General features: G+C 35.8%; 1 long non-coding RNA gene across 2 annotated transcripts in view; it reads left to right on the top strand.

Moving 5' to 3' along the window:
- The first annotated feature begins 313 nt into the window (after positions 1-313).
- The window catches only part of LOC141504542 (uncharacterized), a 70,301-nt gene continuing 50,051 nt past the window's right edge, over positions 314-20,563 (top strand). For both annotated transcript variants that reach the window (XR_012473407.1, XR_012473406.1), the window contains exons 1-2: positions 314-436; positions 20,100-20,211. This is a non-coding gene — a long non-coding RNA (uncharacterized LOC141504542). The remainder of the gene's footprint in view (positions 437-20,099; positions 20,212-20,563) is intronic.

The raw sequence follows: 20,563 nt of genomic DNA on the forward strand, positions 1-20,563 counted from the left end.
TGACATTGGGAATCACTAAATTCAGTTGATAATACTGCAATATCATTTGTAGTCATCTTAAGGTAAGATTTGTCAATTTATTTCATCTTAATAGATCATAGGAGACATTCTGGATAGAAATTTTCGGGCTCCCCTTTATACTTGACTTGTATTTCTACTCCTGTCTGCTTCATTCACCACCATGAAAAACTAATGTTTCAAAGCAGATTGTTCAACTATGTCATGAAATCTGCATCCTGTTAGATGGCAACAAAAACTGTAGGTGAGGTTCATTGCAATTTTGTTCTTTGTTGCATCACTGATTAAAGATTCTATGTAAGCAAAGGAACTGTGGTTTGGAGTAGTCCTGTTTTCTTGGTCATGAGTAATGATCTCCACTTTCCAATATTAGAAGATTCCTACATGGAAATAAATGTTGTCAACATTAATGTAAAGTGTAAGTTCTTTCAAAATTATTTCTGGAGTGTCAGAGTTGTTATAGACTGTATAGAATAAGAAGGGTTGTTGCTGTGTTAAGCAAAATTATCTTTTAAGTGGTCAGTCAACTTCTGTTTGAAGATCTCTAAAGAGAGGAAGCCCATTACTTCTTATGGCAGTCAATTTTACTGTTTGCTTGTATTTTAATGAGTGCCTTTCCCAGCTTGTCCCAGCTTCTACTATTGGATGACTCTAATTTTTAGGAATTTTGATTTTTCTTGAAATTAAGCCTAAATAGGCATATTTATGAACTTCTACTTTTTGATCCTGGTTTTATCCATTGGGTTAAACAGAGGCAGTAAAACCCCCTTTTTATTTAAAAGTAATTCATATACAGCAACATAAATATAATATGTCATGATTATTTCCTTCTCCAGAATAAACATTCCGGTTTCTTCACATGATTCTTATATGACATGAACTCAAGAACCTTTATTTATTGTTTCAAAATGATGAGGATTTTCCTTCCTATGAACTTCCTTCTGTTTCTAGGTCAATTTCTTAAATGTAGTATCCAGAACTAAGCAAAATATTCCCGATGGATACTAAAAAAGGTCAGTTTACAAGAGGATGACACTTCTGCTTCTCTTAATGTGGCCCAATATTATATTAACCTTTTTGGCTTCCACACCACACAGCTGCCTCTAACTGAGCTTGTAGTACACTAAAACCCTTAGATCTATTGGAGACAAACTATGGTCTAACCTTGACTTATCTATCTTACTTTGGAAATGATATGATATAAAAATGTAAAATCTACATTTATTGCTATTTACATTCAACCTAATGTTTTACTCTTTCAAGATATTTTAAATCCTAAATCTGTCATATGGGATGGGAGTTGTGCATTTCAGCTCTATGCCATCTACAGATGTGAAGAACACACCACTTTGTCTTTAAGTCAATATCTCCAAATTTTGTATAGATCCCTTAGGTGGGTACTATATTGGACCCTTCATGTTAAATTTATATCAAACTATTAACCAAAATCTGGTTCTGATTGTTTAGTGGATTCTGAATTCATTTAACTGTGTCATTGACTAGTCCACATATCTCAATCTCTTTGTACAAGAGCACTAGGAGAAACATCATTAAATACTTTGCTAAAATCCTATGTAAACTAAATGACCCAGATTTTCTTCATCTACTAGTTTAGTAACCTTGGTAATCTTAGCAAAAAAGAAAGTGATGCTAATCTGACATGACTTGTTCTTTATGAAGCTATTCAGGCTCTTTGTAATCACTAATTCCTTTTCTAGATCTTTACTAATCATCTTTAAGAGGCAGATAATTAAGTGGAGTGGTGAATAGAGTAAAGGGGTTTGGAATTAAGAAGAAATGAAGTCAAATATAAACTCAGACATTTATTAGTTGAATGACCTTAGGAAAGTCACTTAATCTTTGTGTTCCTCTGCTGCAAAATGGTAATAATAATAATAATAATAATAATAATAATAATAATAATAATAATAATAAATACTTACCTTCCAGACTTGTTAAAATCAAATGAGATGATATTCAAAAAGTATTTAGCATAGTATCTGGCACATATTAGTTACTTAATGAATGTTTATTTTCTTCCCTCCTCTTTTAATAATCTGTTCTAAGATTTTCCCAGAAATCAAACTGAAGTTCACTCACCTATATTTTTCAGATATTATCTGTCTATCCAGTTTAGAAAACAAATATATTTACCCTCATAAATTTCTAAGACTTATTTTTCATTCCCTACAGTCTTTCAGATTTTGCTTCAATTGTTACATTCACTAGTTCTTTAATTATTTAAGTGTATTATTCACCTGGGCCAGGTGACTTAAATATATCAAAATGCATTAAGGTAGATATCATTCACTGTTACCTATTTTTATTGTGTCATTTCTATTGCAAAGGTTATTCTTCTGATGAAGCAAAATAAGAATTTATCGGCTCTTCTTGCTCTTTACTGGGAATTATCACTACACAATCCTTGCTAAATAGCAATTCTTATTTTTTTATCCTCATGCTCTTCTCCAATATAGCTAAATATAATCTTTTTATTGACCTTAGGGTCCATAGAAACCTCTGCTAATTCTGAGTTTTAGTACCCCTGACATGATTCTTATAGGACTTCCTCAGTGCTATGTTTATCCAATGCCTTGCTTCCATCTTGTGTATCAACTGGTGATGTCATCATCACTCATGGGTTCAAAGTATAGCTCTGTGGAGATGCATCTTAGATGAAATATTCAGTTCTCATCCTACTTTTGAGTTTCAGTCTAATTATTCCAACTGCCTCTTGGACATTTCAATCTGAATTCCTAAGATATCTTAAACTCTACATATTCAAAACAGACACCATTATATTTTCTTCCAAGATTTCCTAGTTTTCCTAGTTTTCCAGTAACTATTTGGAGTATCCCTATCCTCTCAATTGTCTAGGCTCCTCAGTGTAATCCTTGACTCCTCATTTGCACTCATCCCACATAACCAATCTCTTTCCAAGTCTTGTCATTTTTATCCTTCACAGCCTCTGGTGGCAAGAGGGGGAAAAACTAATCTAAAAGTGATATAGCATGAAGGGCAAAGCTATGCCATTATATTAGTTGGTCAACTACATCACCAGATGGACTCTGACTGTACAGAAAGAGTTTATGTCCAATAAACAAAAGCTAACTCCCCCTCTCTTCATCTAGAAATCCCACATCCTCTGTACTGCTTCAGTAAAGTCAGTGTTTGGTGCTTTTTCTTTGTTTTGTTTTAAACTTTGAGTGTGTTTTTTTTTTTATTTATAGACCTTACAATGTACTCTGGAATAAACAGTTATGTTGACATTATTCCAGCTTAAACTGAACAATATGGGATAACAGCAGTCAAATAGAGTCAATGTGGAATAAAATTTCTTTCCTTTTCTTCCAGTTATCATATTAATTATAAAAGGTACTTCCCTCTGGTAGACACTGAGTCTATACTTCATTATCTCAGTACACTTTTCCCAGGTGTCTTCGCAAGAACAGAATGCTCATTGTCATAAAACCTTTTGGAGCCGTTCTCTGATTAGTGAAGGGTGGATCAAAATAAGATTCTATGACATTAAACAAGCGAATTCTGTCTATTCTAAGTGACAATCTAAAAAGTAAACCCAGGAAATATTATTCATTAGATTGTGAATCAGATACCTATTAAATGTTGACAGCATTAAACTTAGATTCACAGAGCATAATATTAGGGCAACTATAAATTTCCTTGTAATAGAGACCGACTTTTCAAATGTTGAACAAGTACTCTCAAACAAGTGAAGATCACTTTTACTCACACATTATTTTTTAAGGTCAATGATTATATTTGAATTTACTAAATTTATATGATATGTTCTATGTAAAGGACTGGAGATACAAAACAAAGGAGCAAAATGTCCCATTTTCAAGGAGTTTCCAGGCTAATGGGAGAGACAAAATGCATATTACTACATATGTATAAATAAGGTCTAGACAGAATAAATGGAAGTAATTTCCAAGGGAAGGCATGAACATGAAAGAGAAATGGAAATACTTCTTTTCTTTTTTTTTTCTTGCAAGGCAGTGGGGTTAAGTGACTTGCCCAAGGTCACACAGCTAGGCAATTATTAAGCTATTATTGAGGCTTGATTTTAACTCAGATCCTCCAGGGGCAGTGTTCTACCCACTGTGCCACCTAGCTGCCCCAATTGAAAGACTTTATTCAGAAGGTAGCAATTTTATTGAGATTTGAAAGAAGCCAGAAAATCAGGAGTTGGAGAGAAATACAGGTATGAAGGATAGCCAATGAAAAAGCTCAAAGTCTAGAACATGGAGTGTTGAGTAGAGTTCAGTATCTTTGGATTACAGAAGACATGGGAAGAAGTAATGTGTAAAAAGACTGGAAAGGAAAAAAGAGGGATAATCTATGAAGGGCTCTAAAAGCCAAAAAAAAAAAAAAAAAGAAAATTTTAATTTGTACCTGGGGGTAATAGAAAGTCATTGGAATTTATTGAATAGTGGGATGAAATAGTCAGAACTATACTTTAGGAAGATCTTTTTTGATAGTTGAAGAGTAGATGGCTTAGCAGAGAGGAAGAGTATTACAATAGGTGAGGCTTTGGGGACTTTTATTTGGGTGGTTGCAATGTCAGAAGACAGAAGGGGGCCTACATTGACAGCTAAGTGGTATAGTGGATAGAGCACTGGATCTGGAGTGAGGTAGTCTTGGCTTTATTCCTGACTTCAGAAACTTCTGTGTGACCCAGGGGAAGTCACTTCATCTTTGTCTGCCTTAGTTTCCTTGTCTGTAACAGGAAGATAAAGACAGCAACTACCTTGCAGGATTGTTGTGAAGGACTGAGGTGATACATTGATATTCCCCTCTAATTTGCTTAGCTGAAAGCTAAACAGGAGTATATAGATATAAATGGTTGTATATCAATAAATCATAGGTCTTAGATTGTGTAAAAGACTTTGAAATTTACTTGATAAAGTAAAATGACTATTGGATAACTGTTCCGATAGAATGAGAGATCTTGCCAAATTCTGAATTCTGTATAAAAGTAATGACTTAACTAGAATCAAGGAGTTCCATGGAATATTGGGTCAAGTGAGAAATTAATCTTCAAACTCTTGAAGAGAATCCTGGGAAGAGGGATAAGAGAGACCTCTGTTTCAGTCCTATCATAGCCGCCTCCCCCATCTTCCCTTTGGATGGAGCAGGAACTTGAATGCTTCTGTGAATGTCCAGAGAATTTTAGACTTCCATTGTTCTTATCGGTATCCTAGTACTGTACTCCTCCTTCTAGGAGAGCAGCAACTGGCCCCAGTGTGTATATTGGACATAGGACAGATAAGGACCAGATTTCTCATGCTTAAGGGGAAATTATTGAGTATTCCATAAATCTGAGAAAATAAATTGAAGCAACTTTAAACTCTTGGTTACTCCTTTGTAACATGTACTCTCTATGTTCAATCTCATTTTCCCTTGGAATCTGTATGAACTTGATTGAAAATATATCACACAAGCTGTACAAGAGTATATCACACTATTAGTAGGCTGCTTTATATCAACTACTTTTACTCTACCATCTTAGTAAGAATACCTCTCTCTAGAAGCTCCTAAAGGCTAGATCTAACTTATGTTTCAATTAATAATTTGTAGAAATTAGAGAATCATCCTTAAGGGCATGTCTAGTACTCTCATAGGGAAATGAAGCCTTGAGTCAGAATTTGATAATTCTCTGTGATAGTATGAATTGATGTAAGGATTCCCAGAACTTATATAGACAGCAGAGACATTTGAGACCATAGGTGTTACTACCAGTTGTTTTTTAGATTTTTTTTGGTTACCTATGAATTCCCAAGTATCTCAACAGCTATTTTCTCTGTTTTTGTTAGTGGCTCTTTATAACTACTTTTTGAAACAGTACTGTCAGAATAACCAGATACTTGACTCCCCTATTATGATCTTAAGTCATTGACTTGGGTGTCCCTAAAAAAGAGAAACTAAAGTTAATAATAGTAATTTATATTTATATCGTACTTTAATATTTACCAAAACACTTTTCTTTCCTTTTCCTGAAAACAAAACAAAATGACAAGATCAGCAACAACAAGACCTTGACTGATATCTAATAGAACTATCAACATCCTGTTTTGCAGAAAAAGATAATGGATCTTTTTAATATTTATTTATTTTTCATCCATATGCACATGTATATTTCCTTCCACCTTCCCTTCCCACACCCCACTCTCAGTGGCAAGCAGCATTATACATACATAATTTGATAAACATGTTTATAGATTTTTTTTGTGGTATAAGGAATTAAGATTAAGGAGAAAAGATACATATGAGATAATTTTTATAGTTTTCATCAGATTCTTAAGGGATGTTTTTGTGTGTATCATTTTTTTCTTCCTCTAGATGGGGAGAACATAGTCCAAAGACAGTCTAATATAGTTGTCTTAGCTCTCTGAACTGCTGAGAGAAGCTGCTTCCATCAAGATTTTCTATCTCACATTGTTGCTATTGTGTACATTGTTCTCTTGGTTCTGCTCCCTTCTCTCAGCATCAGATCCCAAAGTCATTCCATTCTTCTCCAGAGACCAACCATTTATAGCTTCTTAGAGAACAATACTATTCCATAGTATTCATGTACCATAATTTGTTTAGGCATTCCCCAATTGATGGGCATCCCCTCAATTTCCAATTCTTTTCCCCCTACAAAAAGAGCTACTATGAATATTTTGGAATATATAGGACTATATATATAGGACTGTATCCATAATTTCTTCTGGATATAGACCTAGAATTAAAATTGCTGGGTCAAAAGGTATAAACAGTTTTATTGCTTTTTGGAGGATAAATGAATCTTAAGACAGCAAAAGAACTTGGCCAAAAATAAATGGCTGTTTTTCAGTGGTGAAAAAGTACATTCTCAAATTCAAATCTTTTCATTCTCAAGTCAGTAAGTACCCTTTGGAATAGACCACCCTATTTGAGTGCTAGTGATGTCCTACTTTCACAATTTTTTCTGACATTATTGACTAGGTAATCGAAGAAAGGATCTGGGGTTGTTTTGTACATTTGCTTGTTTATTTTTGTTTACTCCTGCTGGCCAAACTAATACTGAATCAGTCTGTCAGTGAAGATAATGTTTCAGTGTTTTTGTATGAGTAATCTGCAGTTTATCCTACTTTTTCTTCCCTGGATTGATGAAGAGGAATCAGGTAAATAAAAGATAAATCTTCATTTTTATTGGTACATGCCTAAGAGTGATTGATGAGGACTCAATAAGTTAAGGGCTAAATTTATGACTATTCATAAAAGCTTCCTGGATCTTTCCTCATTTTAGACTTTGTCAACATTATTTACAGTGACTTGACCTGCACCAACTGAAAATGGTACTGGTTTGTTTATCACCCAACATTGTAAGAAGTCAATTTATCTTTAAAAATCTGATTCTGGATTATGAAGACTTGGTGCCCAGTGGCAAAGACATTGACAACATTCCAAGACTCTTTAATATGTTTACTTTTTAGACCCAAAGAAATAGAAAAGTGGGCACCCAAATCACTAGTATTTAATACAAACCTTCTTTAATTCATAAGAAGTTTCTTAGCCTGCAGTTCAGTTTGATAAACAGTCAAAATTTCAATTCCAGAAATGTGAGGCAGCTAGGTGGCATAGTGGAGAGAGTGCTGGACTTGGAGTCAGGAAACCTCATCTTGAGTTTAAATCTGACCTTAGACACAAACTAACTGAATGATCCTAAGCAAGTCACTTAACCCTGGTTGTCTGTTTCTCATCTGTAAAATGAGCTGGAGAAGGAAATGGCAAGAAACTCTAGCATGTTTGCAAAGAAAACCCCAAATGGGTTCACGGAAAATCAAAGATGACTGAAATGACTTAACAACACAACTGAGCTATGAAAAAGACATTGTTCTTAAAGAGGAAGTTTAGAAGTAGATATAAAAGTAAATATCTACATGCATCTATTTCAATTAAATGTAAGTTTTGTATTCCCAGCATCTAAACTAGTTCCTTTGGATCCCCAGTACATGATAAATCATTAATAAATGTTTGTTGCTCAAATAAAGCACAATACCTGACTAATAATAATTGATATTTAAACATTGAGAGTTCCAAAGCCCTTTCATATAAATCTCCTTTGCAGTAGTTCATTATTAACCCCTTCTATAGATAAAGAAACTGAGACCCCCCAAAAGACAAATAATTTGCGTAGAGCAAGTAGATGGTAGAGTTCGCATTTGAATTCTCCTGAGATAATTTTCAGTACCCTTCCTACCTCTGAAGCTCCAATCCAATAGAGGAGATAACCAGTCCCACAAACAAAAATAACTGTGTCAACGGACAAAATGCTATTAAGTTCATCAAAAATTATCATGATAGGGGTGGCTAAGTGGAGTAGAGGATAAAGCACCGGGCCTTGGAGTCAGGAGTACCTGGGTTCAAATCTGGTCTCAGACATTTAATAATTACCTAGTTGTGTGGCCTTGGGCAAGACACTTTAACACCATTTGCCTTTCAAAAACATAAAAAATATTATCATGATACTTTGAAGAGTTTGATAAGGGAGAGAACATTTCCCGCAATATGAGATCAGAACAGACTTCAGGGAAGGCAAGGGTAATTTAACATGTCTTTTTTGTTCATTTTAATATAAATATTAATTACTCACATAAAAGAGAAGGGAATAGTAAATTACATTAGACACTAAGGACATACTTCTACAATAGAATTTGCAAGTCAAAGAAGTCATCATTTCATTACTTTAGTTTTGCATTATTTTGTTGAAAAACTTTCACAATAGTTATATAAGCCACATCTTTGTCTTGGTTTTACTCTTCAATCCAAACCACTGCCACTCATGTCACTACCTGCAAAGTTTTCTTTGGGTTTCACACTGAAACCAATACGACAGATGTTTAGCTAAGTGGAATTTACTATGGTCCTTTTAAGACTGGGGTAATCAATTCAATAATCAATTTATTTTGATTGAACATTAGAAATGTCCTGTGCTTGCTTTTGAAGCTTTGAACTCATTACATAGTTATTTCTACATCTCCTAAAATGTCTGTATGACATATTTATTCTTTAAGGTTGATGTCAAATAGCATCTGCTTTCTAAAAACCTCCTTGATCTTTCCCTTGAATCCCAGCAAAATGTTTTGACTTTTTTCCCTTTTGAACGCTCACAACTTAAAAAAAGTTATTTCCTACTCCTAACCCAATGAAACCAAATACATTGTATTTATCAATGTCTTGACTCCCTCCCTCCCTTCACAGAAACAAATCAGAGCCCTTTCAGATCTTGGAAAATATCCTTCTTTAGTTGTCATGGCCAAAATATTCAGCACTTGACTTATGGCTTTCAGACATTTAGTATTGGAATTATTAGTTTATCACTAGGCCCATATTTGAAATCTTTTCAGCCTGATGGGTTTTGCAAGAGTATGACTTCTATAGGCATAACCCTAGAGAGCCCCAAATCCACCCACCTGTCATGACAAGTGATATGTTCACATAAAAATATTGCAGAAATTTATAGAACACTCTATAGGATCATGGAAACTATCTAGCACAACCTTCCCAACTGGGAACTGGGGAAACAGTTCTCAGAAAGGTAAATGACTTACCTAAGGTCACAAAGTATCAGAAATATGGTTCTAGGTCTGAACATGTCAGTTCCTGACTCATTAAACTCCAGTTGATCCTCATTACCTCTAGGTTCAAATAAAAAGTACTCTGGAATTTAAAACTTTGTAAATGGATGTTTTCCTACTTTAGTAGTCTATACATTTTATTTTTCCTCCATAAAATCTATGATCCAGACATCCCCTTCTCCTCCAATTGGAGGGTTGAGAAGCAGGGCAATAAACTCCTCCTAAAGCCTTCTTTCATAAGAGGGCTCACAAATTTCCAGGTAACATTTTCCATCTTTGACTCTGAGAGGTTTTGGTTCTAAGAATATCAAGGCCCCTTGCTGAGCACCCTCAAGTTCCCTCCACCTTTTTCAGCTACCATTAAGTTATAAACTCCTTGAGGGCAAGGACTTTTTTTTCTTATTCCCCAGCACTTAGTAGTTAGTGAGTTTTATAGTTATAGAATTGAATTGAAAACTTCTCTATGTGCTTTCTCATATTTGATATTTAATTCCCCATTTCTATACATTTGTTCTAATTATGCCCATGTTTGGAATACATTCATTACTTCTGCCTCTTGGTTTTTCCTGCCTTGTATCAAATTCCAGCTTCTTCAGACAATTCTACCTCCCTGCCTCCCCCATACCACTTTCTTACCCCTGCTAATACATTCACCTCTGAAATTACCTTCCACGTACTCTGTATTATCTTGAATGCACCTATTTCTTTATACATTTCCTCCTCAAATAGAAAGTAGGTTTATTAAAGGGGAGGAATTCATTTTGCTACTTTTTCATACCAATATTAGCTCATTTATGGTAAAATAATTAATAAATTTCTGCACAACAATGAGATATAGATTGTCATTTGTTCCAGATCAATCCTAAGACTAGATTAAATGATGGAGTAAAGATTCTGATTCATGTTTCATGCACCATATCCAGTTCCTATACCATATTTTTCAATTCACCCCTAGTCAAGAAATTCAAATCCAAGCCTGCATCATCCAAAAATTCATCCAACACTTTTCTCTTGCTGCTTAGGCAGATACCTCATGGTGCTGAGTGCTCCACTGAATAAATGAAGCTTTAGTATAATCAGAGTGGGGAGGTATGGACCAGACTAGACAAGAGGTAGTGTGACTTCTCCTGCCAAACCTTTCAGCACAGCTAATCATGGTTCAGCGGCATCAATGGGATTTATTGGTTTGTCGAAAGTGAGAGAAGTTTCTCAATAGGCGATGATAAACAAAGGAGAGTGTTACAATACGAATAATTCTCAATTCCCACATGAGATATAATTTCACCAACGAGTCTGAATGGAAGTATTGAATGCACAAGGTTTTTGTAATTATGATGTGGTCAAGCAGCTGGCTTCCTTTTCTCCCCCATTAGCATTTTTAGCAATGTTTCTATGCCATTGTTTGTTGATACATCTTCTGGGGTTTGACAGCCCAGGTCTCTGGACACTTGCATGATGTGGTTATTTCTATGGACTATAAGGCAAGTGCTGAGTTCAGCAAAGAAGAGCTGCTTCCTTGATTCAACTTTTTCTTATTCAGGACTCTTAATGCACTGCCAAGACTGGAAAATAACTCTCTGATCTTGTCCTCTTTCAAGATGGTCAATTTCAAAATTTTTCTTATCTGGATATCAAATCTTTGTTGGAAAAAAGACTTCAGAGAACAGTTAATATCCCACTCACCAAAAGAGGAATCCTCTGTACAAGTGATAAGAAATCCACCCCTGACTAATGGTCATCTCATCTTCCCAGTTAGGGGGCATCTATTAGATCCAGAAGGTGACTATTTCATTTTTTCAAAGTTCTGCTATCAAGGCATTCCTCCTTCCCCTTTACCTCAAGCCACCATCTGTCTCTCTACATCTTAGAGTGGGCTATTTTCTCTTAACTTATTTCTCTTTACTCAGTCTCCTGGAATCAAACAGAAAAATTCTAACTTCTATTAAATAATTCTTTAAATATTTGAAGATAGCTTCCCCTTTCTCCTCCCAATAATTCCTCTCTTCTCTATGTTAAACATAGCCAATCCATCAATTAATCTTCAAATGGTATGGACTCCAGGTCCCTAGTCACTCTAGTTTTCTTGTTCTGGACATTTGCCAACATGTTTTTCCCAAAATGTGACAATCAGAACTTAAAGAATAAAAGTATTTCAACTTGAGTCTGTACAGAATACAGGTGAGAATAATATACTCTAATATTTGTCTAACCAAAGGGTAAATTTAACATTGGTGAACCAGTAAAACAAACAGTTAAATGGATTTTCCTTCTGTGTTTACACTTTTCAAAATGAAGGAAATGTAAAAATCTAATCAGATAACATAGCTTTATTTAAAAAAAACTAAAAGTTTTTGCACATTTGTGCTATTTAGGTCCCTTGGGAAATGTTTTTTATTCTGAGCAATCTGAGTACAAATCAAAGCCCTGGCACATTCAGTGTGACCTTGACTCACCATATCCTCCCTTCAGACTCAGTCTTCTCATCCGTACAATGAGGGAGTTGCACTACATTATCTCTGAGGTCTCTTTCAATTCTAAATCTGTACTAAGATCCATTTTGAGAAAGAAATCATTCTGAGATATATATGGAAAAAATTTTAATCATAGAATGTTAAATGTAATTATACTTGATTAGATCTTTATGAGCTATGAAATCATAGACAAGTCATTTTACCTAGGTTTCAGCATTGTTGTTTAAATTATGTCTTACTCTTCATCACCCCATTTCTTGGCAGAAATACAGGAGTAGTTTGTCATTTCCTCCTCTGGCTCATTTTTCAGATGAGGAAACTGAGGCAAACATGGTTAAATTATTTGCCCAGGATCACACAGGTAAGTATCTGAGGCCAGATTTGAACTAGGAAGATAAGTCTTCCTACCTCTACCTTCTACCTATTTCCATTGTGCCACCTAGTTGCTGAGTCTCAGTGACTTGTTCTATATGAGGCTGATCACACTTTCACTACTATCCTCATCAGGTTCTTATGAACATACTCAGATTTGCCTTCTTCATGAGTTATTTACATGTGCTAATATTCTATTTGGTTTCAGTTCAACTATAGTTCACTCATGAGCTATTTAGGTAGTACAGTAGATAGAGCCCTTTCTCTAGAGTTAGGAAGACTTGGTTTTAAATCTGAACTCAGTCACTTCCCAGCTGTGTGACCCTGGGCAAGTAACTTCTGTCTCTCAGTATCTTCAACCATAAAATAGGAATATTGATAACACCTACATTGCAACACTGTGAGAATCAAATGGGATAATATTTTTAAAGTCCAACACAGGAAACACCAAGTGAATACTTATCTCCTACCTTTCTTCCTATACTTTCCATTAAAAAAAGATCTTTAAAATTAAAAAAAATCTATATAAACATGAATGATTATTAGTACGGTTATCATAATGATTATAATTACAAACAACAATCAATAGACTAGACTGCAATGCAGATAGCCTTTTAAAATTTACTGGATGACTTCACAGCTCTCAAACTTGCCAATATGACCAGAAAGGACAATGATCAATGTTGGAAGCGATGTGGGAAATTTGGGACACCAATACATTGTTGGTAGAGCTGTGAACTCATCCAACTTTTCTGGAGAGCAGTTTGGAACTATGCCCAAAGGGCAACAAAAATGTGCATACCCTATGATCCAGCAATACCACTACTGGGTCTGTACCCTGAAGGGATGAGGAAAAAAGGGTAAAAACATCACTTGTACAAAAATATTCATAGCAGCCCTGTTTGTGGTGGCAAAGAACTAGAAATCAAATAAATGTCCTTCGATTAGGGAATGGCTTAGCAAACTGTGGTATATTTATATCATGGAACACTATTCTATTAGAAACCAGGAGGCATGAGAATTCAGGGAAGCCCAGAGAGATTTGCATGAACTGATGCTGAGTGAGATGAGCAGAACCAGAAAAACATTGTATACCCTAACAGCAACATGGGGGTGATGATCAAACTTGATGGACTTGTTCATACCCTCAGTGCAACAATCAGGGATGATTTTGGGCTGTCTGCAATGGAAAATACCATATGTATCCAGAGAAAGAATTGTGGAGTTTGAACAAAGACCAAAGACTATTACCTTCAATTTAGAAGAAAAAAAACCTTTATCTTGTTATATGATCTTGCTATCTCTTTTACTCTATTTTTCTTCCTTAAAGATATGATTTCTCTCTCATCACATTAAACTGAGATCAGTGTCTACCATGGAAACAATGTAAAGAATAACAGAATGCCTTCTGTGGGGAGTGGGGGGAGGGAAGCAAGAATGGGGGAAAATTGTAAAACTCAAAATAAATAAAATCTTTCTAAAAAAAATAAAATGAAGGTAATGATAAAAAAATAAAATTTACTGGATGCTGTTGAAATATTTGCTCCCACACTGAATGATCTTAGTCTGCTGTGAATTTTGAGTTCTTATGTAGACTCTTCATAGTTTTTTTTGTATCTTCCCAAGCTGTCAGACTGCCAGCTATTTAGCTGTGCAGGTGTCAGTGAGCTGGCCTCTGGCAACACCTTCTACCTCCTAATGCGTACTTAAAATATCCTATGGACTTGGAAACTTGATAAGCCTGTCTATCTCATTAGGACTTCCCATAACACAAGAGTGAACAGGCCTCAAGAAAGAACCTGAGGGGCTCTCCTCTCAGTACAGTGAATGACCCACTGATTACAGAATTTGTGACCTCTGCTTGCTAGGCTTGGGCTTTGTTTATTCTTCTTTCTTTATGTTTGCATCTGCTCAGATTACTGGAGAAAGCCTGGCAACTTAATTCTAATCCAGGGAGATATTATTGCATGAATTAGAGTCAACAGAGATGCAGTTTGATCACCTTCCCCATCTGGGTCTTGATGCACAGTTCTGGACAATGAAAATTGATGTGCCAAATGACCCTAAGGCCCCATAAGACCCTGAATCATTAAACCAAAATTCAATTATGCCCACTAGGCTGCACTTGCTAAGGAAGGCAGGAAAGTTGACTCAGACATTTTATTACACCATAACTGTGACTTATGGGAATGAAAAGCCATTCAGACCTTGTGATGGGCAAAGTAATCGTAGCAGGAAAATTCAAAGGAATTTCTCTGCTCCAAAATTCTTTGATGCAGCTATTTGGTATCCCATGTTTAAACTTCCCAGAAAGCAAACTGTGGTGGTAAAGATCTGAGTCTGTCGCTGATCAAAAGATGGCATTATGTAATGGTCTCTGGACCCTGGACAGAGGAGGGCAGGAGGGGTTAAATCTTGGCTCTCGCTTTGTGACTGTGTGACCTTGGATTGGTCATCACCTCCTTTTGGGTCTCTGTTTTCTCATTTGTAATAAGAAAGAGATTGGATGAGATTATCCCTTCCTTTTCTAAATTATATGATTCTATTAAAGAATATAGAATTGCACAAGCCTAAAAAACTAGAGCTGGGTTTTGAACCAAAATGCAATCTTGTTTTCCATTACAATTGTCAGCTTCAACCTTCTGGTCTAAGGCTTGGAGAATGATGAAATAAGCCACTCAAGTGCCAGGGAGAAGACTTCCCACAGAGTCCTCCAGGCGATTCCTCCCTCCCAGGGCCCCTACCACAGACAACCAACAGTTACAGCCTGCCAATGTCTTGGCCCTGGGGCATGCATCCAAGAGGGCATGCACCTGGAAGTAAAGTTCCCAGCTAACTCAATGCCACAGGCTCCACAGAGCCTGAATAACTCAGAGGTCATGCACTATCCTTCCCTAGACAAAAGACGAGTCAGCCAAAAAATTCTCACTGATGAAACAAAGCAGAATTCTGGGACTAGGCTTTTCTTTTCTTTATTTCTTTCTCTGTCTCTTTCATTTACTTTCTTACTTTCTCTCTTTCTTTCATAGAAGGGAAAATAACACAATTATGTTGTCCACCAACATATTAAGTAACTACTTTTTTCAGTGTGTAGCATTAAAAATAATCACATAATACAAGAGAAGCAGTGTAGTACAAAGGAAAGAGCACTGAATTTATATCCATGGGACCTGATGGCAGTTAGATAGTGAAGTGGATATAATTCTGGGTCTGGAGATAGGAAGATTCATCTTCTTGAGTTCAAATCTGACCTCAGATACTTACTAGCTGTGTCACCCTGAGCAAGTCACTTAATTATTTTTGCCTCAGTTTCCTCATCTGTAAAATGAGCTAGAGGAGGGAATGGCAAACCACTCCAATATCTTCATAAAGAAAACCCCAAATGGAGTCATGAAGAATCAGCTACAACAGAACAACAATCCTGATTTTAGATCCAGGCTCTGTCACTTAGTATCTGGTACTGCAACTCTGAACTTCTTTTTCCTTAAATGTAAAATGAAGAAGTTGGACAACATGATTTCTGAGGTCACTTCCCTCTTTTTACTCATATGATCTTATAGTTTCCACTCCTATTGGAATATATTTTATTGAAATAAAATTCAAGAATTCAGGGTTACTTCCATTCCATGGTGAGGCCTCAGAGTAAGACTGCATTAATGAAAACAATAAAAATAAGCACTCATGTTTGTAGAATTCTGTAATTTACAAAGCACTTTCTTCACAGCAGTACTTAGAGATACATAAATAAGCTCTGTTTTTTTTTTAAGAAAAGAAACTGAAACTTAAAGAGTTTGACCATAGATAGTTGTGACTGGACTCAAGTCCAGGAGCCTGACTCGTGGCTTGCTTCCTTTTCTTTTCTACTCTAAACCTTCTCTGATTTCACAACTCTGCTGATAAAAAGATTCTCCTTTCTCCCATTGAAAATTGCCAGGACCAAAATCTCTTTTCCCTTTCTACACTTTTACCTTTGCTGATCTCAGATTCTCTTGTGGCTTCAATCATCATGATACGAATGACTCCTAAATCTATATATCTACATCTAAACTGTTTCTAGAACACCATTCCTCTTTTTTCAGTGACTTGCTGGACAGAAAACCTGCTAGCATTTCAAAATCAACGTGAGAGACCTGGTTGTACCAGAAGAAATAGTGATGAATTTGGAATCAGTGGATTTGGGTCTGAATTCTGACTCTGTCTTCATGGTATCAATCCCTGTGTGATCAAGTTAATCTCTTTGGATATCATTTTCTTCAAATGTAAAATAATGGGATTTAATAAGGAGTTTTCTAAGAAGTTTAACAGATAACCACTTAACAACCTGTGATCCTGTGTACAATTTAGAATTTCTCATTTTTGCTCTAAATGAGACAGCTCTTTGTAACTTCTCTATGGAATCACAATCTTTCCAGCTTCACAAAGTCATATCCTCAGAGTCATCTTTGACTCTTTTTTTCTCCTTCATCTCCCATATCTTATTATTTGTCCAGTCATTTTGCCTCTGCAACATCCCTCACATATGACTACTTGATTCCACTCCTGTTGTAACTCTGTCTTATATTCTTATCTAAAATATTATGGTAGTCTCCAAACTGCTTTTGTTCTCTTGCTTGAATATGTGATATAGTGGAGAGAGCCCTGAGCCTAGAGTCAGAAAGATTAATTAGATGTGTGACCTTGGGCAAGTCATTTAACTTGTAGTTGCCTCACTTTCTTCACCTTTGTAATGGAGTTGAAATAGCACCTACTTTGCAGGATTTTTATGAGGATCAAATGAGATAATCATAAAGCTCTTAGAAAGGAGGTGCTTAATAGAGGTTTACTTTCTTAACAAATTTTTCCTATAAAGAATGAATTCAATTCATCCATCCTCCATAGCACCTTGTATAATTTTCCCAATATGCTGACATGATCCTCTTCTAAAAGTTTTACAGCAGTTCCTAATTGCTTCCAAAAAGACTTCAAATTCCTCCACAATTTGGCTCCAACCAAATGCTCAGATTTTTCCTATTCCTGTTCAGGCATTTTTCATTGCTTCAAACTGCACTACTTTGCCACTATCATCATCCTTCTCCTTCCACCATGATTTATCCATTTCTACAAAAGACTCTTTTCCCATCTGCATCTACTGATAACCCTTTTTTCTCCAAGACCCTGATCTTATCTCAGGTATATTAGGAAACTTTCCCTGAATATATTCCCCCCCCAGTGGGAATTCTCCTTCCTCACATGCTTCAAGCTTTTCCTGCCCTCCCTTCTCCTTTGTGCTTATCTCACCCCCCCCATTTCATAATTATTTGTATATACATCCTCCCATTGCCACCCAGTAGGTTATAAATTCTTTCACAGTAGTATTTATGATGTATCTTTTTATCACTAGCACTGACACAATATTTTGCATAGAGTAGGCATCTAACATGACCATTGACCTTGCAATTTAAAGAGAAACAAGCAAAATCTTACTTAGAAATATCTTCTGGTTTAGTTGTGCTTTTTAAATGATACAATTGCCACAATTATTTCTAGACCTACCAGAGAAAGATCATTCAAAAGAAAGAGAATTGACTTGGGATTCAGGTGATTAGAGCTCAAATACTGCCTCTAATGTACTATCTTACCCTAGCATCTTTCTTTGATCAAATAATTTATTAAGCTTCTACTCTATGGGTACTACATATCAGAGGGCAATTTATCAAGAGATTTTGGAATTTAGTCTTCATAAGAAAACTTTTGGTAAGGAGGCAGCTTCAATCTCTTTCTATTCAACTCAACAAGCATTTCTTAATCACCATTTCTTTTTTTTTTTTTTTGCAAGGCAATGGGGTTAAGTGGCTTGCCCAAGGCCACACAGCTAGGTAATTATTAAATGTCTGAGACCGGATTTGAACCCAGGTAGTCCTGTTAGTCACCATTTCTAAATATAGTATAAATATTGGGTTTTGGGGAGCAGAACAGGGAGCCAACATCATTCTTTTGAGAGTCTGGGAGGGATGAGACATCCCCAGACAAAGTATATTAAATACCAACTATATTCGAAGTAGATCCCAGAATGGACAGTTGAGTTGCACAGTGGAGTCAGGAAGATGAGTCTTCCTCAGGTTCAATCTGGTTTCAGACACTTACTAACTGTTTTACTCTGGGTAAGTCATTTAACTTCGTCTATCTTGGTTTTCTCATCTATAAAATGAGCTTTAAGATGAAAGGGCAAAACCACTCCCAAAATAGGATCATAAGGAATCAGATAACACTGAAAGGACTAAACAAAAAGTGTCCAGAGGGAGGATATAAAAAGGAAGGAAGTAAAGAAAAAAACTGAACTGAAGATGGTTTTAAATAAGATTTTTTTTTCCATTTCTTTTAAGATGACCTGGGAAGGAGATTTTTGCCATGTAGCCACATCTCAGTAGCACTGAGCAGCAGATCAAAGGATATTAGTATCATAAATTTAGTATATTAAGGGTCCGCAAAGGCTACCTAGTCTGACCCTAACATATTATAAATAAGAAAACAGAGGAACAAAGAAATTAAGTGACAGAAGCAATTAGTTTCTTCAGTTCTGTTTTTCAGTCATTTCTGACTCTTATGTGATCTTATTTGGGGTGTCTGAGAATGGATTTGAACTCAGGTCTTCCTGACTCTAGGCTAGCAATTCTATCCACTGTGTCCCTAAGCTTTTCCAAGTAATTAGTGACAAAAAAACCCCAAATTTTGACTGTTTCGCACTGTTTCTGGGGAAATAACTTGTTCTTGATCACCTAGTTGGTTGAATCATGGACAAGGTCTGGATGCTGACCTTAGAATAAATGATTTGCTGTTTGTGTTTATCTGCCTAGTCAGACACATTTGTGATTGATTTGAGTAAAATAATGTGATGTTAAAAGTCACTCATCTTCTCTAAACCTTTGGATATAAAGAATGAATTTCCAAAGTTTCTGTTCTGTTCAGTCATAATTCAGTGATTAGACTCTGCCTCTTTAGAGATTTTTTCCACAGCATATCATCTAGGAAGCATTTCAAGTCAACTACTTGGATCAGAGAAGTGGATATTCATCAAAACAAACCTAGCTGGAAGATAACAATGGACACCTAGTTTTACCCTGCCCCATCCTTATCTTACAAATTCCAGGGCTTCCAAGGAGCTTCTACCTGTGATACTTTCTTTTCAATTGCTCTCAAAGAGAAATTTTCCTTTAGAACATAGCAAATATCTAAGGTTCACTCATTTATTTTGTGTTTTCTTGTCGAGTCTTTCTTTCCTTTCTTTTTTTAATAATCATTCTGAAGCAACTTGGCATGTGGTATTTACTGAGACCAAACCATGGCAAACAGTTTTCTGTGTGGTTTGCCTCCACACCCACACATTGCACCTTCTGCAGAATTTACAGTGAGGGATCTGTCCTGGGAAAGAGCAAACTGAAAACTAAGATACATCACCCCACCCGCTTAAAAAAAAATCCCCTTTAATGCAAAAATTCAAAACCCTTTCTCAGAAAGAGTTGCCTCTGTTGTTAATATATGTGTGTGTGTGTGGGTATGTTTGTATGGATATATATTAAAAGCCAGAAATAGATTTTTCTTAGATTCTTGTTTACTCAGATTTCTTTTCTGTTAACAGGAAAAAAAAAATGCTCTTCCATCACCACCCAGAGATTTTTAGGAACTCAGAGAGAGATATGCTAATGCTTTTTGCTTGAATGAGTTATGCTCCTCACATTGCTTATTAGAAGGTAAATGCATAATTATAGGGTACACTCATATAAGAGCAATAAACTTTATGTGTGTGTTTATAAAACAGTGTTTACATCAGCAGTGCCATGTAAATAACAAATAATAATAACATTGTCAAGTAAATGAGCTCCTTAGATGCAAGAGCATTTAATATGGAACTCAGTATAATTAATATCTTTGCAGCTTAATGTGATGCTTAAGATTCCTTTCTCCCTTCTCCTCATCCCCCCCCCATAGGAGAGAAACAGAAGTTGTTTAATTTATTATGGCATTTTCATATTAGAATGATGCCAAAATATACTATGCTGATATATTCTATTTTTTCCCTTGGATTTATCATAGATATTTCAG

Source organism: Macrotis lagotis, chromosome 1 (genome assembly GCF_037893015.1).
Source record: "Macrotis lagotis isolate mMagLag1 chromosome 1, bilby.v1.9.chrom.fasta, whole genome shotgun sequence".
Taxonomy (NCBI): domain Eukaryota; kingdom Metazoa; phylum Chordata; class Mammalia; order Peramelemorphia; family Peramelidae; genus Macrotis; species Macrotis lagotis.